The sequence below is a fragment of the Leptonychotes weddellii genome, chromosome 8, assembly GCF_054177405.1.
Source record: "Leptonychotes weddellii isolate Sample4059 chromosome 8, ASM5417740v2, whole genome shotgun sequence".
Classification (NCBI taxonomy): Eukaryota; Metazoa; Chordata; class Mammalia; order Carnivora; family Phocidae; genus Leptonychotes; species Leptonychotes weddellii.
The window spans coordinates 22,669,066-22,680,903 of NC_138376.1; the positions used below are offsets into that span (position 1 = coordinate 22,669,066).

Below are 11,838 nucleotides of genomic sequence, written 5' to 3' on the forward strand. Positions count from 1 at the left end.
TCTCATTCTCTCTCTCAAATAAATAAATAAAATCTTTAAAAAAAAAAAAAGAAAAGGGGACACCTATGTGTGGTTATTAGACCACGTGCTTGTGAGTCATGAGTGAACCAGCTGCTAAAAAGGATCTGCGTGAGGCCCAGACAGCATCTGTTTCAATGGGTCCATTTTTGGTGTGTTGGATTTGAGGTGGCGAAGAAGTAAGGTATTGGTATATGACCAGTGGGAAATGGGAGCTACAAGATGGGAGTTCATGTAGAATAGAGCTAGCTATGCAGAGACTGGAGTGAGGGACTCTGGCACACAGATGATAGTTTCAGCAAGAAAGAATGAGCTCTTTGAGGGCCATGGAGAGAGAGAGGGGAGTAAGCCTTTATAAAGTAAGTTGGTTCTACCCTAGAGGGAAGGTAGGTGGGAGAAGAGGAATTAATGAACAGAACAAAGCAGAGATCAGTAGAAAGGTATGTTAGTGTGGTAGTTGAACTTCTATTATCACTGGAAGTCAAGGGAAGAAGACATTGAAGAAGAATGAGCATGGAGAAAAAGTTGAGGTGTTTTGTTTTTATTTTTTGTTAGTTCAGTTGTTGGTGAGGGAACAACTTCACAGCAGAACTGGCTTAGAAACCACGTGGTAAGAGCTAGTAATGCTTTCCATACTTAATGCCATTCCATTCTGGTTCTTAACTCCTCTAGGGCACTTCCTGCTTCAGTTGATCTGTGCTCATTCTTGCTTGTCCTAAGATTGCTCTATGTTCTGGTTACCTAATGTTGCCTAACAGATTACCCCAAGACTTAGCAGCACGAGACACCCTTTGTTATGTTCATGGGTTCTGTGGGTTAGGAATTTGGATAGAGCACAGCTTGTCTCTGTTCCATGATGTCTGGGGGTGCCGCTGGAAGACTCAAAAGCAGGCACCCAGAATCATCTGCAGGATTCTTCACTCACATATCTGACAGTCGATGCTGGCTATTGACTGAGGGCCTCAGTTTCTCTCCTGGTGGTCTAGATTGGGTTTTTCCTGCATGGTGGCTGGGTTACTGAAAGAAAGAAGCAGGCATGAACTGTATTCTTTTTATGACCTCACCTTTTTTAATGATCTACATTGTTCTTCCTGTACCCCATTGGTCAGTGGAGTCACAGCCCTAGCCAGACTCAAGGGGAGGGAACATGACCTTACCCTGGGGTCTGTAAAATGACAGAAGAGCAGGGAGGGGAGGGGCACTCATCTTTGGAAAATGCCATCTGCTATACTCTGCAAAGCTCTCCATTTACTTCTTATGACTGGCCCCTTTATTCAACAACCGTCAATAATAATAGCAATGGAAGGAACTACCTGAGGCTTAGAGAGGTAAGTGTGCCAGCCCAGAGGACTCAGCAAGAGCTCTGCTGTCACATGGACCCAGGGCTTCTGGGTTGATGCTACTTTTATTAAGAACTGGATGCCTCTGGGCGCCTGGGTGGCTCAGTCGTTAAGCGTCTGCCTTCAGCTCAGGTCATGATCCCAGGGTCCTGGGATCGAGCCCCACATCGGGCTCCCTGCTCCGCGGGAAGCCTGCTTCTCCCTCTCCCACTCCCCCTGCTTGTGTTCCTGTTCTCGCTGTCTCTCTCTGTCATATAAATAAATAAAATCTTTAAAAAAAAAAAAAAAAAAAAAAAAAAAAAGAACTGGATGCCTCCAAAGAGCAAATAAAACTTGTGGAGACTGGGACTGTTTCTTCAGTGCCCCTGCTTCCTCCATCCTCACAACTGCTCAGGGTCAACAACAGAGATCCCTCAGCCACTTACCGATTGGTTCTGCATTTGATAAACCCATTTAATATGATGATTTAATATAATTTTGTATCTCTCTGGAGAGCCGTCAAGGGCTAGGACAGGGACCCTAATGCTGCATTCAACTTCCTGGCTGGAAGGCCAGGATGAAGTTGCTTTTCATCCCTCTGTGCTAGCAGGAAGTAAGGCAGCACCCATGAGGGGAGTGCGAGGTGAGAGGGAGACGCCAAAAGGAGCGTTCAGGTGGAGCAATTAGATGGTGATCTCAGGTAACTGCGTAAGGAGAGCAGAGCGGGGCCGCTGGAAGGGAAGCAGCTGAGGCAGTTCCTGTGGGTCCAGCTCAGAGAGGGGAGGGGAGCCAATTTCCGCCCCCGTCCCCAACTCACATCCCAGCCCTAAACATGCTTCACAGCCTCAGGGGGAAACTCTGGCAAAGGATCCAGTGGGGGGTGGCGGGGGTGCTTATCGTGATCAGGAGTGGGTGGGATCAGATCTTAGAACTTACATCAGGTCTCAATTTTCCAGACCTTGCCTGTGCCCTGCCACCCCTTCCGCCCGTAAACCCATCTTTGACTTTATCTCTTTAGAAATGTCTTCGGGCTAGCAGTTTCTTTCTCAGAGATTGCAGATCAGGAAGGACCTTCGGAAACCACAGTTTCTACTTCCACTGTAGGGGCAGAAAGCATGAGGCAGCCCAACCCCTCGATGCCTGGGAAGTAACAGAGGACCAAAGCTGGCTCTGTGTTGTAGGACTACCGCCCTTACCAGGTCCCTGGTGTCCTGCACCCGCTCTGCAGAGCCCACACAGGGGGTCTTTATGCCTCTGGTTTCTCCCCATCCTGCTTGCCTCTGCTAAAAGGTGTGTTTTCCCTACTCAAGCCCCCTGAAAGTAGCTCCCTGTCACTTCTCATCTGACCCCCAACTCCTTGGCCTCACCTTCATGGACCTTGGTGGACTGGCTTCAGCTCTATCATTTGTGAGTCACCCTTGCTGCTTTGTTCCAGCCCCACCAATGTGCTTATTGCTCTCTCCCACATAGGAATTACTCACTGCTTATGTCACCAATCCCTCTGGAATGTGCTCTCTCCTCCATGACACCCATTGTCTCTGCATCATTTATTATTTTGTGTAAACTAACAATGTTGGTTTTCCCCCTCTGATAATTTAAACAATACATGTTTGTTGTAAAAAATCTGTAAAATGGAGGCACCTGGGTGGCTCAGTCATTAAGCGTCTGCCTTTGGCTCAGGTCATGATCCCAGAGTCCTGGGATCGAGCCCCGTATCGGGCTCCCTGCTCAGCGGGAAGCCTGCCCCACTCCCCCTGCTTGTGTTCCCTCTCTTGCTGTCTCTCTCTCTGTCAAATAAATAAATAAAATCTAAAAAAAAAAAAAAGAAAGAAAGAAAATCTGTAAAATGAAAAATGTATACAAAAGAAAATTGAAAGTACCCAACATTCTGCAACCTGATTTTAACTAACAGTACCATTTTGGTGGGCTTCCTTCTAGTATTCTCCTCACCAGAACTCCTTCCTGCCTCAGGCCTTCGTGCATGCTTATTATTCCTTCTACCTAAAAGTCACTCTCTCTCTCCTTTTCCCCTCTTCCTGCTCCCCCTCTTCTTCTCTTCCCTCTTCATTCTGTGAGTAAATCCACCATGTGTATAATCATAAAGATCATTCTTGCAGAGAAATCTTTACTTTACCCTCAAGTTATGTCTCTCTATTACACACTCACAGTACCCAGTACTTTTCCTTGTAGCACTTACCACAACTAGAAATAAACCATCATTTTTGTCTTCATTTGTTTAATGTCTGTCTAAGCTACTTGACTTGACGTAAGGTCCATGACTTGCTTGTTTATTCTGTGGACACCAGCATCCACCAGTGCTCCATACACAGAAAACATACAGCACATTGCACCAAGACAATAACCATGTATCTGTCCTCTTGGCACTTTAAAATAATCAATTTTAACAAATATAATGAATCAATCACCATATGAGACCTGGTTCCAGGTACAGGATACCTGGTTCTTGCCCCAAGGAGTCCTCAGTCTTTTGAGGGAGACAGACAAGTAAGTGGAGGATTCTGATATGTCCTTGATGATCAGTTATAAGTATATATGATCAATAGTGTTAAGTAAAGCATAGGGGAAGGGTCCCCAAACTAGCCTTGAGGGAGATGATGCTATGGCTTTAATTTGTCCTCGTTAATGCATTTACTTCATAGAATCCTAGGATAGTAGAATTGGATGGAACTGCAAGATCAATAGGCCCCAACTCTTTCTGCAACGTGAGGAAACTAAGGCAGTGAAGGGCAATAAAGTGACTTGGTCAAAGCCACTGGGTAATTTATTGGTGGCAGATCTGTGATTAGAGCCTCAATCTTGAGACTCCCAGCACAGTCCTCTTTCTACCTATATCTTAGGGGCCTTTGGAATCTGCCCCCCTGCTGTTTCTATTCTGTTAATCCCCAAGTCCTGATGATTTGACCTTGTACAGGTTTGTCCAGTCTGTCTGCTTTTCCTCCGCTCCCCTCCACCATGTTTCCAGCCTCCATTGTCTCCAGGTTGGGTGCCTACACTCACCTCTGACCTCATCTCTCTGCTTCTAGTCTTGTCCTGCTCAGATTCCTTCTCTACTTTGCAGCCAGAGTGAACCTCCACAGGCCTAAGTGTGAGCATGTATATCCCCAGCTTAAAGCCTCATTGAGGGGCACAGCCAGTTAAGCATCAGACTCTTGGTTTTGGCTCAAGTCCTGATCTCATGAGTCAGGAGATTGAACCCCATGTTGGGCTCGGCCAGCGTGGAGTCTGCTTCAGATTCTATCTCCTTCTCTCCCTCCTGCTCATGCTCTCTCTCTCAAATAACTAAATAAATCTTAAAAAAAAAAAAAAAAAGCCTCATTGAGCTTTTAGTTCAAAATTCCCAGTATGGTATATTAGCTTAGGCTACCATAACAAAATACCACGGACTGGGTGGCTTAAACAACAGAGATGTATTTCTCAGAGTTCTGAAGGCTGGAAGTCCAAGATCAAGGTGCCAGCAAGTAGGTTTAATTCTGAGGCTTCTTTTCTTTCCCCACATCAGGCAGTAACATGCCAAGGTTGTAATAAGGTTTGAGAAAGGCATATGTCACACAATGGCATGAACACCCAATTGTCACTCTTATGAACCACAAATGGATCAGAGGCCTCTGCTTTTGACTTGCAGGTGGCCACCATCCCCCTTGTGCTCATATGGCCTTTTCTCTGTGTGCTCATGAGAAGACAGAGCTCCCTTGTATCTCCTCCTCCTTTTATAAGGATACAAACCCCATCAAATTAGGGGCCCATTCTTCGGATCTCATTTAACCTTAATTACCTACAAAAGACCCTATCTCCAAATACAGTTACATTGGAGTTTAGGGCTTCAACAGATGAATCTTGGGGGCACACAATCCCATTCATAGCACATGGTCTACCAAGCTTTTCTTTCTTTCTTCCTTTCTTTCTTTTTTTTATTATAGATTTTATTTATTTATTTGACAGAGAGAGAGAGAGCACAAGCAGGGGAAGTGGCAGGCAGAGGCAGAGGGAGAAGCAGGCTCCCCACTGAGCAAGGAGCCCGATGTAGGGTTCGATCCCAGGACCCTGGGATCATGACCTGAGCCAAAGGCAGTCACTTAACCAACTGAGCCACCCAGACACCTGTACCAAGCCTTTCTTAACCTAGCCTACTTTATGAGCTTCATCTAAGCCCCACTACCCTCTCTGACTCCATGCTTCTGTATCTCGAATCTCTCTTGGTTCCTTGAACTTCCTCTGTTCTCTGCAGCTCTGATCCCTCCATCACCTTCCCTCTTTCTCTACCTGTCTTACTCTTATTTCTAGTCTTTGTAAGGAAAGATCTACCTAGCCTTGGAGCAAATGGATATGGTTTTGCCTGCTTTGGCTCTGAGTCTCCCAAGACATCACAGTACCTGTCTTGGATCTCTTTGAGAGCTGCTTGCTTTTTTTGAGAACTGAGAGGACCGATTACAAAGTAGAGTGTACAGCCCCCACTCGAGCCAGAGACTCGAACTCAGTCCTGCTTTATTGGTTTCCCCCTTTTGGACCTACATCTTGCCCTTTCAATTTCTGCTTGGAGAGACAGCTGAACTGATTTCTGGGCGGACATGGCTCTCACTTGTCTAGTAAGCAGTAAACTCAGCTTCCCTCCTCTGCCAGCTCAGATGTCTTTGTATTTTGGTTGCTTTCAAGTCTCAGTTTAAATATCAGTTTCCAAGGGAGCCTTCCCTGATACCCCATCCTGTGTTTAGTCCTCTGGCTCTCCAGCAGCCTGTGCTCCCCCTTTAGTAAGAGTCACTACTTCATTCCTGTTATGTTTCATGTCTGTCCTTCTGAGCTCTCTTGGGCAGGATGCCTCTCTGCTTGGTTGCAGTATCCCCAGGTGAGTGCAGAGCCTGGCTCCTAGTAGGCTATCAGAAACTGTTAGCTTTTTTAGTAGATGCCCCATAAATATTCATTGGCTTGAGGTGTTCTCAAATAGTTTCTCAGATAGTCGTGTATGCATTTTGTTGTCTAAATTGGACTGAATTTTTTTTTGAAGATTTTTAAAATTTATTTGACAGAGAGAGAGAGAGCACGCGCACAAGCAGGCAGAGGGAGAGGGAGGCAGAGAGAGAGAGGCAGAAGCAGGTTCCCTGATGAGCAGGGAGCCCGATGTGGGACTCGATCCCAGGACCTTGGGATCAGGACCTGAGCTGAAGGCAGACGCTTAACGACTGAGCCACCCAGGTGCCCCTTCATAAATGATTCTTAACTGATTTCCCACAGTAACTTTCCCAAAAGGCAGCATATTCTAAGAAAGGATCAAATTCAAAAGAGTATGTATGTGGCAGGACAATTTATCGTGAATTTCTTCTAACAATCTATTAAAGATAAAAAAAGAATGAAGATATTCTCCTCTCCCTCCTCTGCATAGCCAGGACTTTGTTTCCTTGAAGCTGTGGGTTTCCTGACCCCTTGAGGAGTTTGGCTTTCTTTAGTGTGTTTTATTATTTATTTATTTATTTGATTTTTAAATTATTTTATTTTACTTGTGTTTTTTTCATCATGGTAAGTGTACTCTTAAATCCCCATCGACTATTTCACCCAGCCTCCCACTCACCTCCCTTCTGGGAACCATCAATTTGTTCTCTATAATTAAGAGTCTGTTTTTTGGTTTGTCCCTCTCTCTTTCTCTTTTTTCTTCCTTTGCTTGTTTGTTTTGTTTCTTACATTCCACATATGAGTGAGATTATATGGTATTTGTATTTTTCAGACTGACTTATTTCACTTAGCATAATACTCTAGCTCTATCCATGTCGTTGCAAATAGTGAGATATTGTTCTCTTTTATGGCTGAATAATAGTCCATTGTGTGTGTATATATATACACACACAATGGAATATATATATATATTTCACCCAGCCTACCTAGCCTACTAGAACTATTTCTAGTTCTGTGAAAAATGCTGTTGGTATTTTGATAAGGATATATATATATATTCTTTGTCCTTTGATCTATTGATGGACATCTGGGCTGCTTCCATAGTTTGGCTGTTATAAATAATGCTGCAATAAACATAGGGGTGAATGTATCCCTTTGAATTCGTGTTTGTGTATTTTTGGGTAAATACCCAGTAGTGTGATTACTGGATCCTGGGGTAGTTCCATTTTTAACTTTTTGAGGAACCTCCATAGTGTTTTCCACAGTGCTGCACCACTGCATTCCCAACAGTGCAAGAGGGTCCCTTTTTCTCCACATCCTCGCCAATGCTTGTTGTTTCTTGTGTTTTTGATTTTAGCCATTCTGACAGATGTGAGGTGGTATCTCACTGTGGTTTGGATTTGTATTTCCCTGATGATCAGTGATGTTGAGCATCTTTTCATGTGTCTGTTGGCCACCTGGATGTCTTCTTTGGAAACATGTCTGTTCATGTCTTCTGCCCACTTTTATTTTTTTTTAAAGATTTTATTTATTTATTTGAGACAGAGAGCACATGAGAGGGGGGAGGGTCAGAGGGGGAAGCAGGCTCCCTGCCGAGCAGGGAGCCCGATGCGGGACTCGATTCAGGGACTCCAGGATCATGACCTGAGCCGAAGGCAGTCGCTTAACCAACTGAGCCACCCAGGCGCCCTCTTCTGCCCACTTTTAATTGGATGATTTGTTTTTTGGTGTTGAGTAGTATCAGTTCTTTACATATTTTAGATACTAACCCTTTATCAGATATGTCATTTACAAATGTCTTCTACTCATTCAGTAGGTTGCCTTTTAGTTTTGTTGATTGTTTCTTTCGCTGCCTAGAAACTTTTTATTTTAATGTAGTCCCAATAGTTTATTTTTGTTTTTATTTCCCTTGCCTCAGGAGACATATGAGAAAATGTTGCTATGGCCGATGTCAGAAAAATTACTGCTTGTGTTCTCTTCTAGGATTTTTATAGTTTCCTGTCTCATTTTTAGGTCTTTAATCCATTTTGAATTTATTTTTGTGTATGGTGTAAGAAAGTGGTCTGGGGGCACCTGGTTGGCTTAGTCAGTTAAGCATCTGCCTTCGGCTCAGGTCATGATCCCAGGGTCCTGGGATCACATCGAGCTCCCTGCTCAGCGGGAAGCCTTCTCGCTCTCCCTCTGCCACTCCCCCTGCTTGTGCTTGCTCTCTCCCTCCCTCTCTCTCTCTCTCTGTCAAATAAATAAGTAATCTTAAAAAAAATAAAAAAGAAAGAAAATGGTCCAGTTTCATTCTTTTGCATGTAGGTATCCAGTTTTCCCAACACCATTTGTTGAAGAGACTTTTTCCCATTGGATATTCATTCCTCTTTTGTTGAAGATTCATTGACCATATAATTGTGGGTTTCTTTCTGGGTTTTCTCTTCTATTCCATTGATCTATGTGTTTATTTTTATGCCAGTACCATAATGTTTTAATTACTACCACTTTGTAATATAGCTTGATATCTGGAATTGTGATACTTCCAGTTTTGTTTTTCTTTTTCAAGATTGCTTTGGCTATTCAAGGCCTTTTGTGGTTCCAAACAAATTTTAGGATTGTTTCTTCTAGTTCTGTGAAAAATGCTGTTGGTATTTTGATAAGGATTGCATTAAATCTGTAGGTTACTTTGGGTAGTATAGACATCTTTTTAAAAAAGATTTTATTTCATTTATTTGAGAGAGAGAGAGAAAGAGAGAGAGAGAGAGAGAGCAGGGAAAGGGGCAGAGGAAGAGGGAGAAGGAGAGGGAGAGAAACAGACTCCCCACTAAGCAGGGAGCCCAACTTGGGACTCGACACAGGGCTCAAACTCCCAACCCTGAGATCATGACCTGAGCTGAAATCACGAATTGGACACTTAACCGCCTGAGCCACCCAGGCACCCCTGGGTAGTATAGACATTTTAACAGTATTTGTTCTTCCAACCCATGAGCATGGAATGTCTTTCCATTTCTTTGCATTGTCTAGAATTTCTCTCATCAGTGTTTTATAGTTTCAGAGTATAGGTCTTTCACCTATTTGGTTAGATTTATTCCTAGATACTTTTTTGTTTTTGGCACAATTGTAAACAGGATTGTTTTCTTAATTTCACTTTCTGTGGCTTCATTATTAATGTATAGGAATGCAACAGATTTCTGTACATTGATTTTGTATCCTGTGACTTTACAGAATTCATTTATCAGTTCTAGCAGTTTTGTGGTGGAGTATTTAGGGTTTTCTATATACAGTAACATGTCATCTGCAAATAAGGAGAGTTTTACTTCTTCTTTACTATTCAGACGCCTTTTATTTATGTTGTCTGATTGCTGAGGCTAGGACTTCTAGTACTATGTTAAATAACAATGGTAAGAGTGGACATCCCTGTCTTGTTTCTGACCTCAGGGGAAAAGCTCTCAGTTTTTCACTATTGAGTATGATTTTAGTTGTAGGTTTTTCATATATGGCCTTTATTATGTTGAGGTATGTTCCCTCTAGATCTACTTTCCAGAGAGTTTTTATCATGAATGGATGTTGTACTTTGTTTAATGTTCTTTTTTGCATCCATTGAAATGGTCATATGGTTTTTGTCCTTTCTCTTATTGAAATGACATAACATGTTTACATCCTGGGAATAAATCCCCCTTGATGGTGGTGTATGATTTTTTTAATACATTGTTGGATTCAATTTGCTAATATTTTATTGAGGATTTTTATGTCTATATTCATGAGAGACATTGGCCTGTAGTTCTCTCTCTCTCTCTTTTTTTTTTGTGGGTGTGTTTATCTGGTTCTGGTATCATGTTGATACTGGTATCATAGAATAAATTTGGAAGTTCTCCTTCCCCTTCTATTTCTTGGAATAGTTTGAGAAGAATAGGTATTAACTCTCTTTAAAAATTTGGTAGAATTTGCCTGCGAAGCCATCTGGTCCTGGACTTTTAGGGGAGTTTTTTGATTATTTATTCAATTTCATTGCTGGTAATTGGTCTGTTCAAAATGTTTATTTCTTCTTGCTTTAGTTTTGGTAGATTATATGCTTCTAGGAATTTATTCATTTCTGCTAACTTGTCAAATTTGTTGGCATAATATTCTGTTACCATTGTTTATGTTTCTGTGGTGTTGGCTGTCATTTCTCCTATTTCGGCAGTGGTTTCCTTTATTTAGGTCCTCTCCCCCCCTCTCTCTTTTCCCTTTTTTTTTCCTTTTTTCTGTTTTGGATGAGTCTGGCTAGAGGTTTACCAATTTTGTTCATCTTTTCAAAGAACCAGCTCCTGGTTTTGTTGATCTGTCCTATTTATTTTTATTTTAGTTTCTGTATCATTTATTTCTGCTCTAAGCTTTATTATTTCTTTCCTTTCGCTGGGTTTAGGTTTCGTTTGTTCTTCATTTTCTAGCTCCTTTAGGCATAGGGATTTTTGTGTATTTTAGAAGGAAAGGAAAGAATCAGGCTGAGTGGGACTCTAAAGGAAATCCACCCCTAAGTAGGCTTTGGTTTTGCAAGGTACTGGATGTCTGGTCTGAGAGGGGAGGGTGTGGAGACAGTAGCTTACCCCTTGATTGACTCTTAGACCTCTAGGAACTCAGAGAGAAGATAGGGGATGAAACTTCTCCAGGGCATGTAGAGCTCTAGGCCTCTTCCAAAGCAGCCCCTCAGATGGAACTGGCTGCCAGGTCCATGAGAGCTGGGCTGGGGTGCTCTGGATAGGGCATTTTCAGAGCCTCGGCAAATGGCCCCAGCCCCCAGGCAAGGCCAGATCAAGACTGTAGAGAAGCACTAAAATTTTACAGTGCTCCCCCACATATAATTAAAAATGAAAGAGCTATATGAAACCAAAAACAACTTAAGGATGTACTATAGATTTGTGATTTTTCCTAGTATATAACTGCTTTCATGTTCTCCTTCTCTCTCTCCATCTGTTTCTCCTGCTCTTCTTCCTCCTTCTTCTCAAATATAAAATTATTTCCAAAGTTGGGCTTTTTTTTTCCCCTCTTCTGGCTTTGTGGGTGTCATGCGTAGGTGATTAGGACCTGCCCAGGCTTGACTGAGCGGCTTGACTTCTAATGGCCCCCACAGGCCTGGGCAAGGAATAAGGCAGTGCTGACCACCATGGTCAGAGCAGGAGACTCTCCTCTGTTTCCTCAGGACGGCATGAGCCTAGACTTCCTTGTATGACCCAAGCGGGCAGTCTGAAAACTGTTAGACTCTAGAATTCTGGTCTGTGATGGTCAGGGCTAAAGCCAGACTTGATATAAGTGAGTCCATAAAGACAGAAGACATTGCCTGTGCCCCAAGAGCTGTGGATCAATTCATTCTTACCTGTTAGTGTATATGGACATATACATAAATGTTTCTAGATAGAGAAGGAACCAGTAACAGTTGTGGCTTCTCAGAAGTAGGACTGAGTCTGCCTATTTGTTGTTTTTTGACCGAGTTTTTAAAAAACATTGAACAGATGTTATTTTTATAATAAAAATGTACTTCAAAAATTAAAATGACAGCAACAATAAACTCATCAGATTCCTAATATCTTCAGATTTCAAACTATCGGACAGATGGAGATTCTGCTATGGGCTATGAGAA

The 11,838-nt window shown here is 42.7% G+C and overlaps 1 non-coding gene across 1 annotated transcript; it reads right to left on the reverse strand.

Annotated features, from left to right (window-relative positions):
* Positions 1-4,851: 4,851 nt before the first annotated feature.
* Positions 4,852-4,954, reverse strand: LOC115939017 (small nucleolar RNA U13). Its single transcript, XR_004073984.1, has one exon. It is a non-coding gene; the product is annotated as a small nucleolar RNA U13 (small nucleolar RNA).
* Between the last annotated feature and the right edge of the window lie 6,884 nt (positions 4,955-11,838).